Source organism: Struthio camelus, chromosome 5 (genome assembly GCF_040807025.1).
Source record: "Struthio camelus isolate bStrCam1 chromosome 5, bStrCam1.hap1, whole genome shotgun sequence".
Classification (NCBI taxonomy): Eukaryota; Metazoa; Chordata; class Aves; order Struthioniformes; family Struthionidae; genus Struthio; species Struthio camelus.
Window position 1 is genome coordinate 21,019,862 of NC_090946.1, and position 20,820 is coordinate 21,040,681.

The window sequence follows — 20,820 nt, forward strand, 5'->3', positions numbered from 1 at the left end:
TTGCACGACGGGAAATGCTTTGAATACTTACGACATGGCCGCTCACATTGATTGCCAAGATTGACAGCAGTAACCATCGCCTTCACTTGTTTCAGGAGGAAAAAAAATAATAATAATGAACCTGATTGTAACCAAATCTCCAGGCAACCCATCCGCAAACTTCTAACGATCGGGATCCTGCACATCCATGGCCCGGAGACACACCAGCAGACTTTAGTTCATTTATCTTATTTTACCTTATTTTATTTCATTTTATTTTATTTTACCGAATTACTACCCATTTATTCCTGCTTCTCTCTCTCCTTTCACCTCCTTCCCTCTTTTTTTAATGAAAATTACCGAAGCGCGTTGCAAAAAAAAAGGAGGCTCTCCCAGTGCTTTGTGCCACACTGGATCCCGAGGAGGTAACCAGGAAAAAAAAGCCCTATTGTGTTGTATACCTGTTGTTTTCTGTGGTGTGTAGTGCTGCGTGGCTGCGTGGTGGTGGTGGTGGTTTAATGGGTTTTCGCTGGATTTATGTCGCTTTGCAGGAGAGAATCCGGTTCCCCCTGCGCTGTCTTTAATGGGTTGTTAGTTGCAATTGACTAAAGCAGCAGCGTCCGGAGGTAGATCTGTTGTTTAGCTTTTAACATTGCTGAATTCCCCCCCCCCCCGCTCCCCCTCTGCCTCCCCCTGCACGATTATTTACTTTTATACCACGAGGTTTTTTTTAGGGAAAAGTAGTTATAGTCTCGTCCCCGTGTGAGTTTCCGGGGCTGCTTGAATCCCGGGGTTTCAGAGAGACATTAAGGGACCTCAGTACCTTGAAATCACAACACTTTCTCATCCTCCCCGAGTAGAGTTTATTTTAAAATGTAGTGACAGATCAGCGTTGTATTTTAAGATCACCCACGGCAGGCGAACACATGGTGCTAGGAATATATTGTACGTAAGAAACTAACAGGAGAGGGAGAGAGGAAAAATAAAATCCGAAATAAATCTTAGAGAGCAGAGAGCTGCTGTCATTACTCCGAAGTGTTTGCGTGGGTTTCTCTTCACGGCTAACCCCCAAAGACACGGAATGGAGAAAGGCGAAAGGAATTTAATAGTGCTTTTAAATTCTCCGTTAAGTTTGAGGTGGGTAACTGCTTTGAAGTTCGCCACAAATGAGAGCTATCCACGGAGCATGCAATAATACAAAGATATTGGACCTGTAGGTGGTAATGTTGTTTTTGGCCACAACGGGGCACTGTCCCGAGTATTTGTAGTTCCTGTGGTGGCGCCTTATCTCTCCAAGCAGAGGGTTTGGATAAAGTTATACTGAAAACTTTAAAATTGGTATCACACCCTAATTTGTGATACAGAAGGAGGGGGGAAGAAAGCACTCCATCATCAGAGAGCTCTGTTTACACCATGAGGAGGGGAGATCTGTGCCGCTTTGTGGCAACATTCGACTTGGGATTTCTTGCTGCCTTAGCTCTTTGCCGGAGGTCATGCAAATCGACCTTAAAAGAATGCATAAGCCATAAATTAAAATAAACCCTTAGCCAGAGGCTGATCCATAAGTAGACAATACCTAACCTGGACAAAACGGCTTCCTTTGCGAGCTGAAAAAAAGAATAGTGCCTAAACTAAATGCAAAGTAAGTTTTTCAGGAAGTATTTCACTTATTGTTATTATTATTATTATTATTAAAATAAAGTAGTGGCAGTGCAGCAACATATAGCAGCTGCTTATAGACAGTGCTGTAGAATCCGAGTAAGGCAAGGTGTGTCTGGTGGAGAGGTTGTTCTTTTCCTAGCTTTCACTACCTTCGAAGCTGTTTGTTTTTTGATTAGGGATAAGGAGCCTCTTTAACTGTATAAGCAATTTAATGTTTTATCTCGAATAATGCTGAAGAGTTTATGAACAAATCTGTGTTGCCTGAAAATGTCACATGCGCGCACACAAGCTGTGTCTGTCTATAATAGTCTTAGGGCTTGTTTTTTTCCCGCAGTTTTTGACAATTGTTCCATTCATGATCCTGAAAAGAATTATCAGTGGGAGCTAATGATTCTGCCTCTCCAGCTTCCCTGCGCTCTCCGAGAGGAGCAGGCACTGGGCAAGGCTGCTGAGTATTCTCGTGTAATGCATGTACGCGTGTGTTTGCGACGTGGTAGCATATATATGTGTGTGTAGAGACGTGAAAAAGAACATATACGCCTTATATGATCAGGTACTTACATGCGTACATTAATAATTTAGCTGCCAGTGAATTGCTGCTCTGCCGAGAGAGCTTCCTCGCTCCGTGTCCCAGTGCTGCTGAACAGCATGGAGCAGTTAACCCGCTTTGCAGCAGGGGCTGTGCGCTTTAGGAGAGCAGGGCCTGGAGGTCAGTCAGAGGCACTGATCGTATCGATTTGATTGCTGTCTTTGCTTTCTACAGACCGTTTCACAGGTTTTTCTGAGGACGGGAAGGAGTGAAAGTGGCAACGTGAAAACACAATTAGTGTTGTGTCTGAGTGTAAGGGGTGTCTCACAGGAGAGAGTCAGCGCGTTGGGAGCCTGGGGACGACAGATTAGTTCTGTCCTAGGGGTGTTTCCCAAAAACGTAGACGATGAAACTTTCAGTGATAAAGTAATATATCTTCGGCTGCTGCTGGTAGATAAGGTATATGTTTATTAAAGTAATTTAAATAGCCTTCGGCACATGATCGGCACTTTGTTCATAATGTTTTCTTTTACCCTTATTTTAACATTTTTAGTATTTCTGTCTTCACTGTTGATCTTAAGGACAGGCGAACAGTGTTATCCGGTCCTTAAGCAGGGTTTCGAGTCCAAAAATTAACGAATTTCCCTTTCTGTATTCGTGTAATGGAGTAATTTTGAAACCTGTTTTGAGACTTCGACTTGACTTGACTTGTTTTATTGACGTGCTTGTGCCCACTCATTTAATTAAGCCATTATACCATAAAGTAAATAGTAAGAATGAATGTGAGATATGTGCATGTAGTCTGCCATTATATACAAATATTTCCATAGAAAGGACTCTTTAAAAAACTTTTTCTGCACGTCATGAGTTCTTTGGTAAGATTTTATTGCAGGTTTTTGTTTTAAGCCAGGATATTTTGTGTGTTTCTGTGCTCACAATGTTATATGCTCACTGTGCTCGGAATATAAACAGCAAGCGTACCTAGCAGTTCATTCTAGTAAAAATAAAAAATAATCTATTTATAGTGAGTACATTTAAAAGAAAATAATGAGGTCATTTGGAGTATGCTGCAGTTTGAAGTAGCTCGACACCTGGCAGAAACTACATACGCGTTTTCTTCAGACTCTGCACTATCCATAACTTTTTCTTATAATACATTCTTGTGTTAAGTGAGAAAGGCTGTTTGTAAAACAATCCCCTGGCTGGTTCCAGTGTTGGGTGAAGCTGATCCTGTAATGGCATTTTGTTTTGAACAGTTGCTGTAGTTGAAGTTCCCTCATAAGGTAAGGTGGCACTGGGTCTGAAAGGAGGTCCAAATGCCACATTTATAATTAGACTGCCAATTCAGCACATTGTATCTATTGCTATACAGGGATGTACTGCTGTGTCTGGTCTCTCAATAGACTGCATTCAGAATTAGCCAATTCAACTGCTTAAACTTTGGAGTCAAATTTAGAATAGGCAATGAGAGAAGGAAAGAAGGAAAACAATAATGCTTTCTTTTTTTCCTCAGCTAGCTATTAAAAGCCAAAGAATATACGGAAACCAAACCAGGCTCTGTACTTGGAATCAATGCACCAAGTGCAGCTTGGCCAGCGTCTGCAAAACCATTTTGAAGTGCGCTCCTCGGGGGGAGGGGAAGGTGAGCCTCGTCCCCGCTGCGAGCGCAGCCCCGGCGCGGGCACCGCGGCTCCGGCATGATTTCGCTGCCAGCCCGCAGCCTCCCGCTGCCCGGGGGCCGGGGCCCGGGCACAGCGGCGGCACCCCCGGCGGGGCGCTCCGGCCGCCGCCTCCCGCCGGGGCGCAGCCCCCGCCCCGGCTGCGCTGCGGGCCCCGGGGGCCGGGGCAAGCGCCCGCCGGGGTGGCGGCGCGGGGCTCCCCCGGCCAGGCCCGGGGCCCCGGGGCGGCTCACGCCGTCCCGCCGCAGGCAGCCCCTCCCCGGCGGCCGGGGCCCTCCGCGCCCCGAGCGGCCGCGGCGGGCGGGGGCGGCCGGCCGGGGCCCCGCGGCGCCTCTGCCGCGGGCAGCAGCGGCCGCGCCGGGGCTCGGTTCGGCCCGGCCCCCGCGCCGCCTGGGGACGCCGAGCTGCGGGCTCCGGCTCCCGGCGTCTGCCCACGTTTAGCCCGGATTCACAGTTTCTGGCTCCTTTGCTCCTGTCACACTTTTTGTTTCGCTCGCTCTGGTTTCTCCGGCCTCCTCCCCCCGAACTTTAATTCATTCAGAGATGAGAATATAAGAGGCCCTTTGCTCAAAAATCTTTCATCCTCTGCTAAATGCATTATTTTTTCCTCTCTTTCTTGCAGTTCCACTTTGTTTCAGTATTGCTAGGAGACTTAGCTACACTGCTTTAAAGCTCACTTAGTTCCCTTTTCTGTTAGTTGTAGGGTGCAAAGTAGTGCCATGTGTATCACGCATAGTATAAAGAGAGTGAGACAGATGGCTGTCTGTCTGCCCTGCACGTTACTGATTCTGTGTTGAACTTACGTAACTCTTTGCTTCATTTTTTTGTTCTTACGTTTACACATTTGTGCAAGCAAGGAGAAGAGAAATAAAGTGGAGCCGATCCATTTCTTTCATGAGGCCATTAGTGTCTGACTTGTAGAAAAAAATAGCTAACGTCCAAAGCTGGTTGCCTTTGCCTGTCAATTTGATTTTGTTCACAAGTGTGGACTGCCAGTCCCTGTTCTCTAGCCAGTACTTTTTAATATGTAGCCAACAATTGTTAGTGGTCACTTCCAGCAGAACTTCTTTGCTCAGTGGGAGAAAAAAAATCCCTTTGGACTTTTTTTTTTTTTTTTAAATCTTTGAACATATTTTTATTGAAACTATACATGTAAGTCTGCAGCTCTTAGAGGCCTTGGAATATCTTGTGGTAATGAAGGCCAGAGCTTTGCATAATGATAGCAGAAGCAAATATTTTGTTCTCAGTGGACATTAGAAAGTTTCTTTAGTCTTGACCTTATATCTGTTAAACGCTGTAATCATCTTGGGAGATACCACTTCAGGAAGCATATCCATTAATCTTTTACAATTGGTTTGATTTCACCCTAAAAGTATATGGTTCACACTTAAAAGGCTCCTGTCAAATTATTTATTTATTTCACAGAACAAAAATTACTTAGGAAAGACAAATAGCAATATACTTTTTTTTCACCCCATACAATGGGGTGATGTATATTTCTCTTTCTGTAGTGTGACTTGAAAGATCAACGGGCTTTTTTGGCAGAGGTTCTGTGTAATGACTAATGCCTTAAAAGTTATGTAAATAGGGGTGTTTGTGTATGTGTATATATAAGCTACATCCACTAAAGTGATACAACGACATATTTTAAAAACATTTCTGTTAAAATAGTAAATCAAGGAAACAGAGCTTTGAAACATTTCTAAATGATGTCAGAACCCGAGAGAAAAGCACTGCTTTATGATATATTCGGTAGTTCACATACAGCTTATTAGTCAAGTAGCAACAAAATACAAAGGTGCAGTTTCAAGGTTTTGCCTTAGTAAGTTCATTTCTGTTTGTCTCTCTCAGTGTTTTTTTGTTTAGTTCTACAAATAGTTTTCAATTTTGTCCTTAGATAGAATAGCAAGAATGAGAACTTTGAGACGTATTCCTGAAACATAGCAACTGACTTCCCTTTTATTTTATATAAGCTATTCAAAAATTTTTAGACATATGAAATTCTTTAGGAGTACTTATTAATACATCATTACAAGCCATAACTGTATTTTAAAAGCAACAAAATACGGTAGAATCTTGTCATTAGTAGGGCTGTGTACTTGGTCGGTGTGATGTCCCTATGAATATATGGGTATATTTATTTAGATTTAGTTTTGTGCAGAAGGGAGAGATCTGATAGACGTATTTGCTGGAAAGCAGTCGATTTCTACAGTGATAAAACTGGATAATTACATGTTCCCAAAGCTTTTTCAGCGCAGAAGTAGGTGTTCTTTTAGAACGTTATTCTGTGGCAACAACAAATATTTGTGACATCATTGTAAGAGATTTCCTGCCAATTTTTAGTTTACTGTCTTTTAAAAAGTCTGGAATTCTTTGGCACTGGTGAAACTGCTACACATACCCATCGTATATTCAAGTATTCAGTGAAGTTTTAAATAATTCTCTTTCAATTAGTACAACAGGAACCTGAAAAATGGATTTTCTCTTAAAGAAACAAGAATCAGTACATATACATTTCTTTCCTCCTCTTGTATGTTTTAAAAAACCTCATATCAGTTTTATGTTTACTGTTTTGTCCTGTTAAATTAAGACGAAAGAAAACAGTAGCCTAAGTTTGAAAATTGTTGCTTGGGAATTAGTTTAATCAAACGTTTCATGATTCTTGCAAATTGGAAAGAATGATATAAAATTAGATATATTGGTAAACTAGGTTAATTAGTCATTCATTTATAGTGGAGAATACATAGCTATCAATCGATGTTTTTTGAAGTCAAGAGAAACATTCCATCAAGCTAATGTGTTTAAAGGTATCATATCAGGCACAGACAGGTACTAGAAGTGATAAAAAACAGATAACCTGCAACTAAATGATTTACAGATGGGTCATTATCTTCTATAGAGAGGTTACAAAGATCATATTCTTTATAAAACCAGAATGTAATTCTATAGAGCTAGGAGAATTATCTAAATGCATCTGAATAGATAATGTTTTCTGAGTGACTGGTAGAATTTGTCAAAGCAAAATTTGTTAGCCTTCTTAGCAGCAGCATATTATTTTAAGATACAGAAAATTACTTTCTTGTGTTGTAAATATTCTTTATTTTACCCACTTGATAAAGTAAAGCTTGGGAAACATTTTTGACTCTTACAGTGTGAAGTTTTTAGTGCATACATTTAAAATATGCATAAAAATGTAATCTACCAATTAAAAAAAGAGGTGGACAGTTTGATGTTAGTGGGCTATTAGATTTCAGAACCTGTTTCAGACAGCGAGTGCCTAAAATGCATCTTTTCTATTCGTGGTAAGACAGGATGTCATTTAAATATTTTCTTTTTCTTCTCCAGCTAGCTATACAGTCAATTGTTTCTCCAGTCTCTCGTAGACTGACATAAGACAACAGGAAACTCTAAAACCTCAGAGGTGCAGTATTGATTTGATTCCTAACTGCAAATCCTTCATATCCTTGCTCAAAATATCTAACTTTACACCAGTATTAGCCATTCTTTTTATAGTGACACCATGCTTAGTAAAAAACTTCTAAGCACTGAGGTCAGGTGTTGAGATTGGATTCTAGTTTATTTTTTATGAATCAGATAAAGATTTCTGTGCATGAGACCGTATGTGAAGATGAGAGAACAAGAACATTTCCATATCAAAGGCAATATATCTGAGGCTGCATAGTAATTAAAATGCAGTGGTTTGGACTCTGTGCACTAGCACTTAAGCAGAGCGTTGTTGGGACCTTGTGCAGCATGCAGGCGGTTGTCTCGTGCATACTTCTAGAAATATACTTATAATTTTGTACAAACATTTATGCCAGTCCACACTTTTCTGTGGATAATTTGTATTTCATCCAAACCATTCAAAGTAGAAGTTATTTTTTGAGCAACCCCCTCATTATGGCTTTTGTGCATCAACTATTTTTATTCTGGTTGTTTGTATTTCCTCTTACCAGAATGATGGCTTGTTTATAGTCATATTTTTTTGTGTGTTTCTCTAAGACCCCTTCTACATGCCACTGAAATGTTACTACTTGCTTGAGATGTCTTTTATTAGAAAGAAAAATGCTAATATCTTTTTAGGTGCATTGAAGATGGTGTCATTTCTTATGTATCATACTTTATGGCAAATTAGATGCATGTACTGGAACCTAATATTTTTAGTGATATAATATGTATTTATTAATTCTGTCTAGTTGTTATGCACAGAAAGGGAATTAATACATTGCTTCAAAGACCTACCTATGTGGAAAAATTGGCAAAAATTATTTCACAGGAGCTCCGTATGTGGATACTCTATTCTGAAATAGATGTGACTGTAATTCCAGAGTAGATTGTCCTCGTAAGGAGCTGTTCCGGAAGGGTTGCTGTCGAATTGTTTACTTCACAAGCCGTGTTGGTCAGTGTCTCAGTGTGGAGGAGGCTGTGAGAGCTGCAAACACCCTCATTACTCATAGATACTTGTTCTACAGAGGCTCTGTCCATTAATGCGAAACCATTGAGGGGAAGCTTTTGGGAAGTCTTCATATTTAAATAGAGTATTGTGTATTATGGTAATCTTATAAATCTCACTTCATTGTATCAATAACAGATTACAGTTGGTTTATGAATACGTGAGTACTTTGAGCTATAATATCACACTTCTGGATGATGTTCTGTATGCTTTTTACATCTGTATTACTGTTGTGGATGGGCTTGTTAAACTAAGATCCTGACCATTTGTGGTTAGTAAAAACCCATGGTATTTTTGCACGAGTGGGGGGGGTTAACCTCAATGTCATGGCCTAATTCCAGCTAAGATAGGATGTAGTTGCCCATCTACATTCCTCTTATAGTTTTAACTGCCTCAGTTAATCCTTATTTCCTCTCCTAAATGTAGTAGAGTAGTGTCCTGAGGATACTTGCTGCATTTTACCTCGGAAGTACCGAATCCAGCTTATGTGGAACTAAATAATGAATCACACTTTAGAAACTTTCCAGGGAAGAGATGTTTCATACACCTGACTTATTTTTTTGGGGGTGAACAGTTTGGAGGATTTTATTTATTCCGTATCTGAGTTTTGAGCTATTTCGGAGGAACGTTTTAGACACGTGGAGACAAATCCCCAGCTAGCGTAAGCCAGAGTGGCTCCATTTACTGAAGTGGAAGGGTGCCATTTTACTCTTGCTGCAAATGTGTTCCTTAGGACTTCATCCAGTTCCTGCCAGCAGGAAACTTTCAATGGAAAGGCCTTTCTGTGACTGTGCTAGGAGTTGGGTTGCCTGTGAAAGCCCTGTTTGCATTGAATTTAGTGTAGAAAATAAGGTCAGAAATCAGCTTCATCTACATGATGTTGCTTATGGCTTTAGGATGAAATTAACTGGAATTCATCTCCTGTAAACTGTGTACTAGATCATATATCTCTCTGTATCTACTCTTCCAGTGAGTCTTCTGGTATAGTAGATGCACTCTGTGGGGTTCTGGCTGTTGGCTTCCTGCAGCTGTGGAGGCTGTGGCTATGCATGTTCCCTTTTTCTTTCAGTCACTCTGGTCTACTGAGGCAGATTATCTTCCTATAGAACCTTTCCTGTCACCAGTCCACTGCTGAGGGACTCGTATAGGCTACTACAGTAAGAACATACTTTATTTAACTTTAGTTCAAGTAAGTGTAGATGTGCTCGTGTCAAATTTTTATATACATAAACAGACATATTTCAATTTATTTTTAGTAAACTTACATTGTGTTATAGATGCCTGTTCTCATAACTTACCCGGAAGTTCAAAGATGAATTCTAGGAAAACCTTTTCATACTTGGACGGAGTTGAGTGTTTTGAATTCAGCCATGTATTTTTCTGGAAGTATCATTTTGACTAATGGGATCTTTGGTCTCCAGTGGAATATGTATCTACAATTTGTAATTTGATATAGAAGTATTTGGGCAAAAATGATAATGTCCACTAGTGTATTTTTATGATATGGGGCCTTACTTTTTTTCTCTTGGAGGAAAGCGTGTGTTTGTCAGAGAGGCTTGAAAGATAGCGTGTCACTGGCTTCTTTTCATCACTTTGTATCTACGTGTTTACAGGCATATGTGCATATGCATATATACGTGCACCTTTGCAGGGCATCACTGTGAAAAGGGGAATGAAAAAGGATGGAAAGGAAGATTCAAATGTCACTTTTAGTTATACCAGCAGATAGCAAAGTTATAGTAGCTTCGAGTGTGGTGTACCAGTGTAATTGCTAGTTACAGCAGTGCCTGGTTCCCTTCTATAGGCTCTAGTTCCAATTATACTGTGTGTTCTTTCCACCATGGGTGTATGGTGGAAATTATTGCACCAATGGCATTTCTCTTTTTAAAGTAACAATAGAATGTTTTCGTTTATTTCAAACCAAGTTAGGTATGATCAGCTATTCGACTTGATTTCATGGGCTTAAAGAGTGGTTAACTAGGGTTGAGATGGCATAAGGGCTATGCAGGTTATTAGTAGGAAGCTGAGAGAAGTGTAATGAGATGGGAAAACATGTCAAACAGGGAGGAGAGATCGAGGAAGAAAGATATTACCAACAAATGCTCTGGAAAAAGGAGTAAGATAAAACATAGCTTGTTCTCAGGTCTGGAGTGCAGTAGTACTGCAGTTTTTTCATTCCTCTTAGTGGTGTCATTTATGTGTTTTGGTTACTGTTGGAGTACAAATTTGTCAGCATACCTACCTGAGAAAAAGGAACGTTCCCCATGTTGGAATATCTGCCTACATTCAAAGTACTCCGCAGGGCAATCACCTTGCTGCCTTAAGGCAGAGGAACGTGTTAATGTTGGCGGTTATGAGTTCTGGCTACTCTGCACTTGGAGAGCAGACTCTGTTAGCCTTTCTACTTCAAAGCTGTATTGTCACTGCAGGTGAATAAATCACAAACTCCCTTATTTTTCAAGAATGGCTTACAGAGGTTGGGGCTGTATTAGCTTATGCGTTATCATGCCTCTGGGCTTCTTCCCCATATATATGATGCTCCTGGGGGATGGCAGGTTGCAAGCAGCCCCCATTAGACCCAACAGTCTCTCTAACTTTTGACCCTTGGCTGTATCTGCATACAAACTCCCATAGGCCTGGCAAGGTCAGCCCAAATGTGTCTCTCTGCTGACTCACGCAGCTCAGCCTAGACTAAAAGGTACCACATCTACAGAGTATTCAAGGAGTTAAGTGAGCATCTGTTCCCTGCTTTGCAGATCTTCACATAACCTTTGGGTAAAGTCCGGGGAAGTTTTTTTCCCTCCTCCCTCTGTCTCCCTCTCCTTCTCCCTCTGGCTTGTCTTGTCGGTGGAAACTCTCTTAACTATTTCAGTCTTTGCTGCCACTAAACAATAACGATTCAATCTGTGATGCTTATTTTAAGAATGTAACAAAAACTGCAATTAGTGATGATAGTGAAGATATACTGTCAGATGTTTTATGGGGGGAGTGGGTGTGTCCACCAACAATTGCTTTGAAAACACTGTTGCATGACACTGCGATAGGAGTGGGATCAAATTACAGACCTAAAGTCAAGATGATGCCCTAAAAGTGAAAGGCTTTGAATCCTCTGAGCTTTGTATGTAGTCTTTTCAGGGAAAGAGAAAAGATAGATAGGTGAGAGTTAGGCAGCTGAGATACCAAGGAAGTAATTACTGAGGGTTATCTGAAGTTTCAGTTTATGAACTCTACCCTTGGACAGGTTGAATTCAGGTTTTTGTGATTTTGAGTATATTGCATAACATAACCAAAAGCAGAGGGAGCAGGAAGGAATTTTTTAGCTGAATTGTGAGAATGTGTAATCTCTTACAGAAGTATAAACTTTAAGGCATAAACAGTTGCTGAACTGACTTCTGATTTTTTTTTTTTTTTTAGTAAAAATTGTACAGAAGTGACTAGGATAACAAATTAAACAGTAAGGGACAAATCCAGCCCAAAATTATATTTGATTACTGCATTCCTCTTGTGGAAAACTTTCTATTTCAGTAATTCAGTGTGGGTTGATTAGATAAAGAAGGTGAGCGCTTTTTTCCCCTCATGTTGTCTAAGTGTGGCTCCCACGTGATACTTCCTGTCTTTCACATGTTGTCTCTTCAGTATCTTTAGTATCTATTAGCAACTAGATGCAAATCAGCATAGCATCTGCTAGTTTGTTTTCAGCTGACCGGGCTAAACAGCAGATATGGAATTTATCGCCAGGAGGCTGTGACCTCACCACGTACAAGTGGCATTCCCACAAGTAGGTAATGAAGCACCCCTACTGAGTGTAGCTAAAGTCCAAATCCTCAGTAGAGTTATTACATATTCAATTTAAACAGCTCTCCCAAACTTTAAAGCTGTCCCCCCCCCCCTTTTTTTTTTTTTTTTTAATCCACTCACTGTTGTAGGTGAGGCAGCAGCTGTTGCTGGTCTCTGCTGATGCCACACTGTGCTGAACTGGGCCTTCTTGAAAGTATGTGGGAGAAAAGAAAGGATGAAAAAACACAGGGAGCAGAAGAGGAGGGGAAGGGATATGAAAGAACAAAGATGGGAGGGAAGAGTGAATGTGTTGAACTGAATAGTGACTGTAATGCTCTTCTTGCTATTGAACATGAACAGCGAATTTCTACAGTCAAATAGTATCTGGTCGTAGCCTGATACATTTACATTATAAAAAATTTTCCATATAGCTGCTACAATGTTGTCTTTCTAAGAGGATAGTATGCAGTGGTCAAAATAGTCCCCTTTAGTGCTCATTATACTCAAAATTGAGCTCCATATTCCTCTTCTGTTGCTCATAATGAAGTTGTTCACAACAAATACTTTGAGACAGAAGTTATCTGCCTTTGCTCTCTGAGAAAAGGCAGGCTTCGAGGGAAGGTTTGAATGAATCAAGTCAGTGATTTTTTTGTACGTTTTTGTCAGTCTTGTGTGTGTGCATAAATATTGTATTATTTATATGAAGTGCCGGTGAATAATTAGCATGAATGTCTTCAACATTTATTTGTTTTACTGATTCTTCTAACAATTGATAGATAGCAAATACTATTGAAAGACTCTCCTAATTCTAAGTTGTTATTATAAATTAATAATCCCAGTACATCTCCACACCAATCTGTGGTCTGAATGTTTAAGCTGACGTGAAACAAAATTGTATTTTATGTTTTAAAAATAGTTGTGAGTGGAAGACTGGTAGCTTTATGATCTTGTTAGCAATGAAGGTTTGAGACTAGCTAAAAGCAAAGCGGAAATGAAATAGGTGCTTTAGAGCCCGATGTAGTTGGTTTGTGTGGAGAGGAAGGGAGGCAGAATACTGAAATGAGAGGAAATGAGAGGGTGGAAAAAAAAAGGAAGAGGATAGGATAAAAAGCAAAGAAAGCTAGGATATCTGGAGGCAGATCAATATTAATGGATACAGCCTTTCAAATCATATTTAATGACCTTATTCTCCTGCTTCACCTATACCCTTTCACCTTCCAAGAAACTGAGGAGAAGATACCAAAATCATCATTCCTGTCACTCACAATCAGATGGGATATTAACTGAGCTTTGAGTGGTAGTAATGACTGAACAGCTGTTGATAACAGGGATGTATAATCTCCAGAGTTGAGAATATTTTGATATGTAAAATGGAAAAATAATGTTCATATATTCTCAGCTTCCTGGAAGATTATGCAGCTCTTTTATCTATAACATGCTTTCAGTGAGAGGTTTTTTGGACTTCCAGTGATAGACAATTCTTTTAGAAGAACTAAACGATGGCCTGCAGTCTTCCAGCTGTGCATATTAGGCCAGGCTGGAGCCACTGCACCATACTTAGTAACAGGTCCAGGCTGGCCTGCTTGTTGTGTTGTACAGATAACAAACAGGGAATCAGTCTATAACTACAATAAATATGAAGCTTCGTCTTGAGAGGCATTGAACTACTGAGCTTCCAGTGAAGGACCCGTAGATCCTCTGTCTCTCTCGTAAGAGTGTCTAGGGCTAGTAGGATCATCTGTTGCTATGGTTTGATTGGAATTCTTAAGCGTATAAAAATATGCCATGATGCATGTCAGCTCTTTTTCTTGGTGAATGCTGTAGTCCAGGCTTCCCAAGAGTAATGTGCTCTCCAGTTAAAGCTACCAGATCATGCCAGTCTTGACTGTCTCATAATTTTAGGGTCACTCCATTACTGGCTGTGCATGTGTGTTAATTCATTTCTATGCCCCAATGCAGTATAGTTGTCCAAATGAGGCATGGCAACCATTACACAAAATAAAAACCTTTCACAATTTGTTTCTAACCTTGTTTCAGATGTGATGGTGCATGGAGTTCTTTCCATCTTCTTCTGGTTTCTGTGTGCAAATTCTCACTTGATTAATGTGTTAGTATCTTACTAAGCTTTTTTAAAATTCAGATTCTCATAAAATGCATTTATTTGTGTTTAAAATATTTGATATACCTTTTTTTTGCAATGAATAGGGCCATGACATTTTTAAAAAGGGGCAAAACATAAACAACCCTTTTTGTACACACCAAAAAGGCTGTTTTAACATCAGCTATTATTTATGTGATGTGAGAAATTAATTTTTTATTTGCATTTTGCTCTTCTGCTGTCTCATCTGAAAGCACACTAGGTGACAAAGCCATTTTTCATAGGTCACACTCAGGCCTCAGTCCCCTCATGGTGAATTGCAGAGCTGTGCTAAAGGCAGTCGCTGGCAGAAGATTCTCATTTGCCAGAGGTCCGTGACATCCAGGGGCTGCCTGTTTGCCAGTGATGGAGCTCTAACAAACATAATCAGATGTGTGAAGAGCAATTTGACTCTTATCACAATTGTTTTAAAATACATATCAGCGATGAATTGGTTAATTGACATTTATTCACAATAGTTCATGCAGTGATGGTTGTCACAATTAAACTCAGGCATGCATGCTCAGTTCTGTGCTGCTTCTCAGCTAGAGAAGCCAATGGGCTTTGGTCTGTGGCTCTTTTGAAAGCCTAAGGGGAAATCATTGGGAGGTTTTTTTTTTTTTTTTTTTTTTAAATATTTCATCCTTCAAAAATCAAAAGCAAATGCTGTAATGGATCATAGGAATGGCTGCTGAGCTTCCACGTTCTTCTACTTGTAGTTGTGGAAGAAGGGTAATCTGAGCTCATAATCTCTGAATGGTTCAGGTCTTTAGAAGGAAATTCAGAGTTATTGACTAAGGCAGGTAGAATATTCATTTGCTTGAGCTCTTTTAAGTCCAGCTGATAACACTCGGTATCTTGCAGGAGTAAACCCTGGGTACTCTGGTCCTGGTTCAACAGACTATGTAAGCGCATGCTGAGCTTTAAAGCACGTGAATAATCTCAGTGGGAACAAGACTATGTATGTGCTTAAAATTCAGCATGTAGTTAAGTAATTTGCTGGATTGGAGCCAACATACTTAGCGTTCTGGGGGACTGACTCCTTTTTCACTAGTGATGCGCTATTATTTTTTTGGTTTATGCATTTCCTCACTGATCTGCTCTTTTGTTTGATGGTCAGCCTTCAACATGGTCAGGATTAAAAACTTTGGGGCTTTGTTTTGTCTAGAAAGCTATGGATAGTCTCTGGAGGGAATAGCTCAAAAATTTGCATAATTACTGATGTTAGATAAATAACTTCTGTTCTTTATAATCAACTTCTGTTTAATATGAAAATGCTAACGTTTTTGATCACGACTCTAGTGTTTGACCCAGAGTTTGTTTCTTCCCTTGTTTAGAACTATGTTATTTATCTGCAGAAATTAAAAATGCCCAACTATAATTAGTATATCCCATTCTGAAGATAAATTATGTTTTTTTATAATGACTTTTTCTGTTTCCGAGTTCTCTTTGCTTTCTACCAGCTTTTTTCTCATTCCAAAGGAGTGTTCTTCAGCCAGTGATGAGCAGTGGGCTTTCTCTGAACTGTGGTCTCTAGGCAGTTCAGTCAGATATTTGATCTCCTCTCAAAATGTCTTGGCCACATGGGGTAATGGTCCTGAGTTGCTTTCTTCATCCTCTCACCTGTCCTACTACACAGTATAAACTTGCTGCTACCTTAACGTTGCTAAAATCATAGAAGCCAGAGAATCTTCTTCTGTTATTGTGTGATTATTCCCAATTATTATTTTTTTAAATTTCACCTACATACATACATCATTCTCTCTAAATTCATGACCAAGCATCAAAAAGGATCAAATGAACAAACTGAATTAAAAAAAAAATGCAACTCAGGAAAATTGTATGCATCTTGGGCAAAGAGGATGGTTGGAGTTCTTCTTGAACAGGAACAAACTTTGGTTTTGTCGGATCAGTGAGGAAAGAGAATTTCATTGTCTCAGAGCTTTTCCTTGAGAGATGGAATATCGGTACTGTTAAGTGCTGCCCTAAGTCTTGACTGTTTGTCTTTCTTTTTAAGCACCATCTTTAAAATAGCTGAGGTAAAGCATATATCGCTTAGATGAGAGTGTAGACAGGCAAGTTGTTGCATGTCCAGCTGGAGGGACAGAAGAAATCATACATTTAGCTTTTCTTTCCTGCCTGTCAGCTGAGGTGCAGTAAATGACTGTGTGAAAGCTTCCAGTTGGTATCACTGTAGCAAAGTGAGTTAGATTAACCGGCAGCTCAAACCGTACAGCGTGTAAGTGGAGGGACAGTAAGTTCTAACGGGGAGCAGAAGGCAGCAACATCTGACACAGCCCTAGGTGAATTCCTGAGGGGTGGAACAATGTACTGCCCTCATGTAGCTCCAGCAGCTGTGGGCGCTAGCGCGGGTGCCACTGAACGGGAAGACAGGAGAACTTGGCGTTAACCTTTGTTTTGTCATTGCCACGGACTGTGATTACAAACACATTACTTTACTGACAGTACCCTTCTTTCCCCTCCTGTCTGATCTGCTTAGACTCTAAGGTAAAGACTGTCTCTAACTGAGTGTTTGTACTATGGGTATCAGTTTTAAGGGTGTACTAGGAATAAATAATAATAGTTGCAAATATATGAGCCGATAGTTTTTAATGCTTTTGTGTGGATGTGTTTCTAATTCAGAGTCAATAAGATTCTACACGATTAAAGCATTATAGGTTATTCTTGCCAACTGTCAAAGATTCATTGAGAGAGGATGGTGAAGTATGAATACTTTTAAAAAGCATTTATCACTTCATGCCTCTTAAAATTAGATGCCCAAGAATGCTTTTGAGAAATTTGTGTGATAAACATGTCCACAGTTACATGTTTACTAGCAAAATATGGACTGTGCCACTGATTTTTTTTTAATCTCAATCTGAGTTCAGTTTTCTGCTAATGACAAGTGATTTTTGTATTATTACTATTATTCTAAAGGTTTATTCAGCTTGACAGTTGTAGGATTAAGCTTTGCAAACAAAAAGATAATATGTTCTATGTTTACAAGTTAGCCAGAGGCCAGGTTTTATAAACTTTGAAAATACAGCTATTCCTAATTTATAAAATAGACTAATCACCTTTCCAAGACAAAAAATAAATCCAGCAATGGAGATGATTTCCTTGGGAAGTTGCTGCTCTCATTTACAATAATATATTTTGACCTAAAGCAACAGTACGTGGGAAACTTAAAAACGTTCTCAACGAGGTCAAGACGTGGGGCTCAAAACGCAGACGTAGAAGGCCTGATTCTGAAAGTATCATACATCTCCTGTGAGAAGCTTTAGTTCCACTGTAAGCAGCACTTTGCAAAGGACATTTGATCCCATTCAGAATAGGGTCTGTGTAAGATTTTAGAATCTGATCTTCCAGTGCATCCTAACAGATACAATGGCTTTCATTAGTAAACATCTGATAATAAGGTCACAGCTGGGCCCATAATCATCCACGTTAGCAACTGAGAAAAATATCAGTGTTTTTACTGAAGGCCATCTAGTGATCCTTTTAATCTTAAAATTTCAACTCAAAATAGAAGAGATTCAAAGTTCCTAGCAAGAAAAATTATAAAATCTGGAAAAGGATTTTGAATGCACTGGGCAACACCAGGATCTTTCTTTTAAAGCATGAAATATAAGGAAATTCCACATCACTACAGATTTCTGTTTTATTATGTGCGGCATAGGAATAATTTGTATTTCCATCAGAATGTTTGTATTTACAGCAGATGAAGAAAACATCTCAGATGAGCTATGGCTGTAATGCTGGGCATTTGTATGTATTTTTAAATAACGACGGTATATTTAAGTGATGAAATTGGATTTGCCAGTGACTCTGGTGCACAGGTCTGTAGCACTGAGAAGGTGCTGCCCTGTTAGTTCTCAATCTTGTCACTTCTGGGGAACAGCAGTGAAACTGTTTGTTCCTGACAGCAGACAGCCCCACTGCAGGGCCCGGGTTTCATGTTACATTAAGTATTAGTGCTGTTCTTTCAGGAGCTATTATGCTGTGACATCAAAGATTTTCTGACAGGGCAGTTGTAGGTTACCACTGAAGTTGTCTACTGAAATTTTTAAGAATGGAATTAAATATATATGATCAGATTTAATATGAGAGATCGGAAACTGCGTATGAAATGGAGTTAGTGGTTAAAGAAAGCTGTGAGAATAATTATTTGGTTTGGCCTATTTGTCCTTTCTTGTCCAAGGCGATTTTATTGCTTCTAATTTCTACAGCAGTTCCAAAAATACTGCCATATGTTAACATTTTTGTACAACTGATTATTTCCTGAAAAATGTTGTGTGAAACAGGAGGAAAAGGACTTCTATAAAATAAGTGTTCAGTGTACCCCTACAGTGCCCAGTACAAATTAAGCCTTGAACAATAATGGTAATAGCCCAAATTCTACTTTTTACTGATTGCCTAATTACTTAAAAGCATGAAGATACATATTTTAAATAATGAGAAAGTGATTTAAACGGCAAGAAAAAGCATAAGAGTGATTTCTGAGACTTGCAGCTTTTTTGTAAGAGAGAATGAAGAGAGAAACTATAAGTAGGTATAGATTGTGATTTAGACTGGAGTTCGTTGGAAATTCTGAATGCAGTTTCTGCCTGACTTAAAGGGAAGATGATAGGAATTTGAAGCAAACTGGCTGTGTAGCTGCTCTGGACAAAAAAATAAATTCTTGAACACGTGCGACTTCAAATGTTCCTGTAGATTCTTATGTGATGAAATCAGCATTGCTACAACTATAAAATTACTACTATGCTCTGATGAGGCAAGTTCAGTGACAGGAAATATCAAAATTAATTTTGGAAACACATGTCTGCACATTTTTGATTACGTTACTAAGACATTTGTTCCATTTAGTATCAAGCAAGTGAATCATCTATTAAAAATGAAAATGTGTACAATAGAGTAATACTTACCCAGTAAAAAATAGTAGGATGTTGAACAGCACTCTTTAGTCATAAATAAGACACCTACATAATTTTGCACATTGAGAAACTGACAATAAGAATGAAGTAACTGCTTTAAGATCACTGATGCTAGCGTTTGAACCATGTATAATGAATTTTTATTTTTCATCAAGAAACAAAAAAGTTACACTTATGTGAAAATAAGCACTTAAGATGTGTTTTGTAAATGATTGTGCTCTGTATACAATAATCACTTTCAGGCATGAAAAAGTCGTATAAAGAATGTAACTCTCTGTAGTGGGATTTTTTGACATAGCCAGGAATAAGCCGTAGGATTCTGACGTTCTTGCTCAGGTAAGCAGATCTTTCTGTTGCTTTGGGGCTGCTCTGTTGACTAAAAGCTTGCAGGGTTGGTCTTGAAATTTATGTAGCAGTTGAACGTGCTATTTATACTATACTAATTGACCAAAACTAGCTGCGTGGTTGCTTTGATCAGGCATAATGATTTTAGTTTGTTTAGATAACATTGCTGGACTTCTCCTTTGGTTTTCCTGCATTGCAAAACAGCTATCAGCAAATCAAAATCTTTATGGCTGAATGTTCAGAGGTAGCCAGTTTAGAATGAAAATGCAGATGTGTGAAGCTCTGGTAACAGTGACACTCCCCTTAGGAAATACTCACTGACAGGTGGCAACAGTGGAATACAAAATTATCCTTTAGCTCTGTAATCCCAAATCACTGTATTTAAAGTATCTATAATATAAAGAAAGAAAAGTGTGGGCAGTAGAGCTGGATCTCACGGAGAATTTTTTTTAAGTGCTTACAAAGGTACATGATGATCTGATTAGCTAGTATATTTAGAGCATTTGTTAATCGATAGTTCTAATGCCCTCAAGAGCGTGAGATTATGGGTGGGTTTTTCCTCCTTTAGTATACTATGAATAAAAAGGTGCCAGGTAAAGCTGTATTTTGAAACAAATTTTTAGCAAGCTATGTCTACTTTAAGGAACCTGTTTTACTGTTGTATTAATTTGCATAGAGTGTCCTTTCATTTATCCTGTAATCACAGAGCCTAAGGACTTTGGGTTAAATTCACGTGATGATACTTACCAGTATATCTGCAGTGTGTCCATCCTGGGTGCATTTGTCTGTCTTATGTTCATGTTGTAGCTTAGTTACATGTTTTTCTTGAATATTAGAGAAGTTACTTTATTTCAGAATAGGAAGCTGTTTAAGGAGGACTTGTCAAAAGCGCTCTCGTTATAGGAGGGTCTAGAGTCTTTTCAATTTCCTGCATAGAATGCCTTGTGTTTGTTGAGCAGCTAATATTTCAATTTCTATTTAAATAAACAGCAGTAGAGCTGACTTGGTAAGTGTGCCACTAAATAGATCATGTTACCACTTAACTTAGGGCTAATGCTTAACAGTCTGGTTTGCTCCATTTTGGTGGCAACATTCGTGTAAAGGCCAAGTGGTTCCAGAAAAGAAGCAAGCAATAATATTATATTGTATTATAGCAGCAGTTATATTTAGTTGGCTGCAAGTGCAAAGTTGAACAAATGTCTAAACATATACATTAAGCAAATTTTTAATTATCTAGAAGAAACAAAGACTAATTATATTTTTCTGTACCTCAAATATGTTTAAACAGCATTACTGCACAGACCTCATGTAATAAAAACTAGGAA

At 39.2% G+C, this 20,820-nt stretch overlaps 1 protein-coding gene across 9 annotated transcripts in view; it reads left to right on the forward strand.

Annotated features, from left to right (window-relative positions):
* Positions 1–20,820, forward strand: part of SOX6 (SRY-box transcription factor 6) — a 380,365-nt gene that overhangs the window by 4,095 nt on the left and 355,450 nt on the right. For 2 of the 9 annotated variants that reach the window (XM_068944942.1, XM_068944952.1), the window contains exon 1: positions 306–404. The exons of 3 other annotated variants lie outside the window; for them this stretch is intronic. The gene's annotated coding sequence lies outside the window, so the exon portion shown is untranslated. Of the gene's footprint in view, positions 1–34; positions 405–1,097; positions 1,117–1,519; positions 1,622–20,820 lie in introns of those variants that run through there. 4 more of the 9 variants (XM_068944949.1, XM_068944945.1, XM_068944944.1 and 1 more) reach the window with 4 other exon arrangements.